We start from the raw sequence: 7,996 nt of genomic DNA on the forward strand, positions 1-7,996 counted from the left end.
CGTTTCTTCTTCCATCGAACGCGAACCGGTGACTCGGTTACGGATCATTCTTACGGCAAATCAGATCAATTAAATTACCGGATTTTGCGATAAAGTACGAACAAGGTATCGGATTCGACGGGAATAATTTCCTAAATTAATCGCAGAAAGGAGAAATTTTCTGTAAGCTGATATTTCGCTAATCAAACCCTACATGCCTGGAAACGATGAAATTTCCAACGCAACACGATCGCAGCGTTCACCTCATACAGTCTGATGCCATTACACCAAAGTATCTCAACTATTCTATTCTACCTTCGATTGCTTCGGTTGCTCCGATTATAAGAATACTTCTACTCGCCTACACATTCCCTTTTATCTTCCACCGCAGACCAACTATTCCGATTCATTCGCCCATTGCCACCGACCGATACCATCGAACGCCATTACATTTCTGCCAAACGATCGCGATTAACATCCCGGTAAATTATTCAAGTAATTCTAGCGAAAGATTTACATGTGTATTAATATTTATTAAATTACCGTTTAAAGATTTATATTTATATTTCGATGAAAATTAATCTCACGCGTATAACGCGTTGGGTATGAAACGCACGATTAACGTTAAGGTGATTGATAAGGGTAGAGGGACAAGAGGTTCGCTCTGCGACGACGTTTCGCTTCCTTTTGCCAACGAAATGATAAATCAACGTCGGGCGAGCGAAGGGTTCCGAGATAGCGCGACATTGAAGCTTTGCACGCGGATGGACATACGGTATTCGTAACATTGTATGCATATTAGACAGCTGGCCAATGCGCGAGGAAACGTGCCTTCCATAGTGGCCGACATTGCACTTGAACGTTTCGCGGACGAAAAGTCTCGCAAGTTGCAGACTCAAGGGACATCTGGATCGTGCAACCGTTCGCTGCCCTTCCGATATGCACTAGACGCTATCATATTTCTTCTTTCCACGTTTATCAAACGATACTTTCGTTCGTCTTCTCCTCGTGGATATCTACGTGCTTCAACTCATTTCCATATTTAGAAAATGGCAATTTTGTCTATTTTTAGTCGCTGTAGGGTCAACCACAGAGTTTCAAATTTTAGATCGCTCGACTCAATTTTAATTACGGAATAGCAACAGCAACAACAACAAAAAAAGAAAAAAAAGAAAAGAAAAGAAATGAGAAGCGAAAAAGAAATAAAAAAATACAAATAAAAATCGAGGAAGAATAAGGAACGGTAGAAGCCTCGGTTCTTTCCTACCAGTGGCAACCCTTAAAGATCCATAACCATCACGAGCCGGCAGCGGCGCAGCGGATCGCGCGACACGGAGGAATGCCCGAATCATGCTCCCTAATTCACCGATGATTCCGGCTTTGTCCCGCATAGAGGGACAGCCATCGGAGACGATCTGTCCCGCGACACTCGAGGCATCCCGCGGAGCAGGTAGCTCCGGGGAGACTTTCTGTCAGCGTGGCGCATTATCTAGCCGTTTATCTACGCCTATGGGACTCCCTCGGATGCCGCATACACGAGCGTCACGATCATCTACACGCCGTTTCCTCGTGTAACGACACAACAGGTACACATCCACCAGGGGATCCCGACAACGCTTGTCTCTCTATTTTCCTACTCATAAATTCATCTCGTGAGAGACCGCTGGCCAACTTGCGTGGGGTCCGTGCGAAGATGAAGGTCACTGGATTCTTTGGTCGAAAGGAGCAACATCGAAGAACCGTCAATCGCCCTGTCGACGACCACTTTTCGATAGCATGAGTTTCTTTGAACATCGATTGAGGCCAATAAGGTCGATAGATCGATATCGAATTTTACTTATAGTTTATAAGCTGGTAAAAAGCTCGAACACGCGCGTCTCGATGATTCTACATCATCTTCGTTTATCGAATTGCTTTGAAACGTTGAAATAACTCGTTATTGCTCGGAAGAAGATGAATACCTATCGTTTGTTCCTTTGATGGGAATGGAATTCCAGGTTTATAAGTCAATATAACGGGATTATTAAACACTGTTGGAAAGATCAAGTGGAAATTCCATACATCGGCGAAAAAATTTCGAATTCGGCCAGCGCAGTGATTTGTGGGAGGGTAAGAGCGTGGAATGTGATACGGGGGTGAGTAACAATTGAGCTCGATATTTTCGCATTGAATACAACAGAAACGTTAAACGCGAACAATTCGACGCGCCGCAACTCGAAATTGCTGGGGAACGGATAAAAATGTACAAATAAATACCTTGCATTTGATGCTCATTCAGCATTATTACACAAATATAGAATTTCGTATTATAAATCCAAGTATTTGTAAATAAAGAAAGAAAAATTGAGATAAATGTAGGTATTTAAACACTCCGTCTTAAAACTTACGCCTATGAAAGGTCAGGTTCTAATTAATAAAACAAACAACTAAGAAACACTATCGTTTTAATCGATAATAAACAATACTGTCCTTTATACCGTTATACGAATAGGAAACAAAAAGTGGATTGAGTTACTAATGTCAATTTTAATGCTTTATAAATCCCGTTTTCCGAAAAGGTAAAACTTTAAAGCGCTGTTAATTTACGCGCCGAACTATTTAGATATCTAAACGACGCGACACTTCTATATACTCGGGGCTCGTAATATCGATTCCGCTCACAAGACATCGGAATTCGGTCCTCATGATTGATGCTGCAATGACAAACGCGACAAGCTTACAAGTTGTCATACCTTTGACTTTCTGCTTAATTACGAATGCGAAAACGAGTCCCGAGGATCAACGTTCGCTCTCGACTCGACTAAATGTTATGCTTATTTTGGCAGATACGGCCAACAAGAAAGGCGTTCCGTCTCGTAATACCAGTTTTTTTTTTTTCAAATAATAAGCGATGCAGGAATTCGTGAAGCGTTACCGCGGCTATTTACAAAATTTGAAGTATCTTCATGCGGATAAGTAACGGATTTATGCGGCTAAAAAGGTGAAGAATTTTTACCATTCCTTACAGCCTTACGTGATGGAACAGCGTACGTACTTTCGCTTACCACGCGGCCATTCTTTATATATATTTTATTAAACAGAAATACCAACCATTCCTTCTAAAAATATAAACGATATAAACTAACAGCGGTAAGCTTTTTAAATACATACAGCTTCTCTTTACGCTTTGTATTTTATCTACGAGTGAACGAAAAGGGGCAAGACAGACGAATTCGTATCGGTATTTGGTTCACAATGAAAGTATAATTTTATCAACAAATTCTTTCCAACAGTTCTTCGTTACAGTTTCGCTCGAATCTTTTAACCAGGAGGAACACGAGGAAGGATTAAGGGGAAGGAATTTTTCATCCCTCCATGGTTCTCCATAGTCCCGGCTGTATAACGATAACCAGCTTCCTGAAGCTGATGATGAGCAACCTGAAGAATAACTTCTGGTCGATCGATTGGACTTGGCTGAGCGTGAATTTTCACGCTTCTGGCAATGTACAGGTAGCCAGGGCGCCGGTTAAATCGCAGAACGTCTAGCTAGAGAACAATGCGGAAATTAAAAAGCTGGAAGCTAGGCTGAGCAAGCGCGGATCCCGTCGAAGACGGCGATCTTGTTCTCGAAGCTCGCCTCGTTGTGTTTTTGCTCTGCATAAATGATGAGCTCGGGTATTTTAATGAAGACATTCCACGGCCGCTTGCCGGCTCCTTGGCGTACGGCGAGAGAAAGAGGAGAGAGGCCAACCTCCGCTTCAATAGACACGTTCTTGGCCGCGCTTGCTCCGCCTTATTCTATTGGCGATATTGTCAGCCTTTCAACGTGCCGTTTAAACTTTTATCCGTCGCTCGTGTGTTGGTCATCAGATGCGTATCGCAATCATTTCGCTATGATACCGCACGTTACTTCCGTCTCGATATGTTGTGACTACGCCAACAGGAATTTCTTCTGCCTCCTTTGCCGTTTTCTTCGACAGTTTTGTCATTTCTTGCACCGACGGTTCGATTATAAAATAGACGACAACTCGGTCGTCTATTTTAAACGATTCATCGACTGTCCTATAACAACTTAACGTACGATATGCGTTCAAACTTTCTTCGTTATATCGAACTTTATCGAGCATTAGGTCTTTAACGTCAAGTATAGGTGCCGTGAGAGTAAAATGAGGAAGATTTTACTATCTGAGCTACGAGGCGCGTAAAGTAACGTATTTAAAGGACCACCAACATCGGCTTCGATCCCCAGAAATTCATCTAGAGCGGCGACGTAATTTGTTTGTTTGCGAATAGCCGGAACGCATCGGAATAACAATTAAGTGGGTGCACCGGGTGCACGTGTTCGATGTGGAAGGTCCCCTGCTAGCTTTTCAAGTCACGTCTCATTTGCGCCATTCAATGTAACGTGGAGGGTGCGCCGAGGCATTGAAATCCGCCACCCGAATAAGGGCAAGTGCATCGTGATTCGTAAAAATCACGGTCACGGACCGCGCTGCGAAATTGGTTTAAACAGGCGTTTTTACGTTCCTTGGCCGAGAATCGTGATTTGCATGAGATATTCCTTGTGTCTTAATTCCAGTCGGTCTTGCGTTAGATCGGTCTCTCGAGAGAATGTTAAATAGACTGAACTAAAGTAAACTTAAACAGCGTCGTTCCAAGGAGGAAGAGTTGTTTTGCACGGTAATTTAAACTTTCACCATCGCTTAAGTACACGGAAGACAAATTTTTGCTGTAAAGCGCTAAAACTATCGACAAATATCTTGCAGCCTAATAATCGTATAAAAGTCTTGAGAAGGAAATACCTCGACGATCTCACAAGGAAAGTAAAAATCACGCAAATTCGAAAGTAAATTGATCGAATGCCGGATAAGCATGCCGCGATACCGAAAGATGGAAAAGAAACTGAAATTGAAACAGCATCGACTATATCGTGTGCGAAGGATACCTAAACCAGAAATACTGTTCGTCGATTCCCTCTGTCCTCGATCCATTCCGTTCTCCGAAGAGACCCTATGATCCGGAAGTCGCGGTTCTTTCAAAAGCTGTTGCCGGCTACCGGTTTTCTGCGAGTGTGCGGGGAGAAAAAGAGAAGATAGGGCCGCGATGAAGGTAGAAAAAAGAGAAGGCGAAGACACGAAGGGGCGGGCTACGATATCGGGAAGGAGGACGTCGTGTACCGCGTACCCGGGACATCGTACGTCAAAGGTTCGAGCCCGTGGGAACACGCGGGTAGAGATGCCTTCAATGCCGAGGCAAAGGCGAACCGAGTGTGTTCCTGCAGGTAGACGACCACGAGGAACGTTCACGATGGCTGATGAAGCAGCAGGACGGAGCGAAGTGACTTTTAACATGGAACCAAGTCGCTGGATCCTTTGAGTACGGTTACGAATAAAAATTTAACAATGAAATCAAGATCGGAAGAATTTGAGAACATACCGTACGACGGATAGATATAATCGTGAAACGAGAAGAAGATATAATATTTAGCGCATATAAAATTCACAAGTTGGAAAATCTTGTGTAACTTTAGAAAAGTTGGAGGTTTTAATTGAATTTAATTAATTTAATTGAAAGGTGTTTCGAACACGATCGTGCGAGAGAAATTAGAAATTATAACGAAATACGAATATTAATTATCATCTGAAACACCGATTCGTCGATCGTACAAAAATTCCGAGATAAAAAGACTAAGGTAGACGTTTAATAGAAAGAGAACAAGCAAGAGAAACAAAAGAAAGGAAAGAGGATAGGTATCTCTCTGAGGTGACACCGCCGAAATATTCCCGTCGGCATTCCTAGACGTTTTTTGGGCCTTTGTCAAGCACGGCGTCACGTATGTCATCGAGATCGATACGATTCGATCCACATTCGGATCTCTTCGATAGTTTCGATCTGCCTCCTCGATCCTTCCTCGTCCGATGATGATCAACGATGGCGCTCCAATCACAAAGTTACGCGATGCAAACTGATACGTTCCAGCGTATGTGTATTTATTTAACTTCGGACTTTAAACTATCTTTAAATTAAATTAAGCTAGATACTTTCACGATTGTACAGTTTGCAATCGGAAATAAAGATAAATAAAAGCGTTATACTTGGAAATATTTCTAAGTTGGCAAGGTAAATTCTGACGATACAACATCTATGTAATAAAATATAAAAATGCATTGAATATAACGTGCCCAACAGTAATATATATTTTAAAATTTGTTCCCATTGTCAAGAAATCGTGTTTATTGGTTCGGTTTAAGGAAGCGTGATACGAGATAATTGTTTCAGGTATCGGTGACAAATAAGGGAGAGTCGGATGCACGCTTGGTAAAGTAATATTAATATTCATATTCACGGTCGGATCATTTGTTCCCCTGGTGCAATATCAATAACCTGACCCTAGTAGTATTCTGTTCGCAGGGGTGCCACTTGCGAAAAGGGGACGATACTCGGTATTTAATTACCGTGAATCGAGGGGTGATCTCCGCGTACAAGTACATGGCGGTTTCGTTATAAATTGTTTAATGGTCTCCCTGGTAATGGAAGATTCTCCTTTCAGTGTTCATTCTAAAACAAAAAGTAGCAATTCTTGCGTAACTATTTTTATGAATCATTCTTATTATACTAGATATACTCTATTCATAGATTGTAATTTTATCGAATTGTTGGATACAATACAATATATATGGCGAAAGACAGAAACCGAATTCGATGAAGAATACGTTTTGAAAAAGAGAAGAACACGAGTCAGGAAGCCTGTCACCGCGTATCGTTTCTCGAAGCGTTGGCTCACGTGGCCCTCACGTGGTTTCCTGCTCTTGCTTTTTCCACGTCTAGCCAGCATATGCACGATTGCGTAACAAAACGCACAAATCATACAGCGCGACAGAAGAAACAGAACAGACTGATTTATGTTCAAGGAGCGATGGCCTATCTGCTATTCGCCTGACGAAATGCAGTTTGGCCAGACCAACGAACTATCGCTCTGCCCGTGGAATGCGCCTGTTCAGACATTGAAAACGTGTCCTCCTATGGGACACCGTCGTTCCGACGGACGACGACGCAAAGGAAATTACCATGATGCAGTGCACGCACGCATGAGAAAGCGCGAAAAAAGTACGTGGCTATTGCGAGACACGTGTTCCAGAGATTCGAATTGCTTCTCTAACGTTATAAGCTTTAGATTCATCCCGTTCTTTTCGAATCTTTCTCTCTCTCTCTCTAACATCTTACACGAAGCTACCGTCGTTAAAGAAACATTGTTCTTACGCTTACAAGTTTATCTCATAAAGAACCAACCGATAGCATCCAAGTACCGGTAGAAATTGCTGTTAGAAAGGAATCGAAGATTCTCATAGAACTGGAAACCGTGGCCAAATATAACCCTGCAGCCTTAATATCTCTGGCTGGTGTCCACCATCCAACGAAAGGAGGAAAGAAACGGAGAGATGAAAAGGGGAAAGTAGAAAAAAAAAAGAAGGAAACGAACACAGCGACGTGAACGAAGGGACACAAAGGCTGAGGCGAACAACGCGACCTCGGTAATTAAAACAAGATGGAACACCTCGGTCAACGCAATAAATCTCACCATTTCCTATTCTCTACCCTTCTCTTTCTTTTCAACCCAACCCGACCCCTCCCCCGATATATCTTTCAGCTTTCCCCTTATCCGAAGATCGGAACTAGCCCCTTCGCGACGTCCGACGATTTATTTTATTATTTGGTAGATTTACTGGCGGCTACCGTTTATTGGAATCCACATCGATCGGAGATTATGAGGCGAGCGACGCGTCCTCGATCACGCGTTACGAAACGGATAATTATTGGCAACGAGATGAATTATCGAGAATTGAACCAGTTGGTGTAACAACAACGAAAAAGAAAAAAAAAAAAGGAAGAAAAAAGACAGAAAGATATATCGAAAGCAAAGTACCGCGGATCTTTCCCTTTCGCGACAGCATAAGTGGATTTTGTTGTTTCGCGTTATCGGCGCATACCGAACGGCTGGATGTGTATCGCAATTATTCTTTCGCTGGATCGACGTATC

Source organism: Bombus pyrosoma, linkage group LG12, assembly GCF_014825855.1.
Source record: "Bombus pyrosoma isolate SC7728 linkage group LG12, ASM1482585v1, whole genome shotgun sequence".
NCBI classification, from domain to species: Eukaryota; Metazoa; Arthropoda; class Insecta; order Hymenoptera; family Apidae; genus Bombus; species Bombus pyrosoma.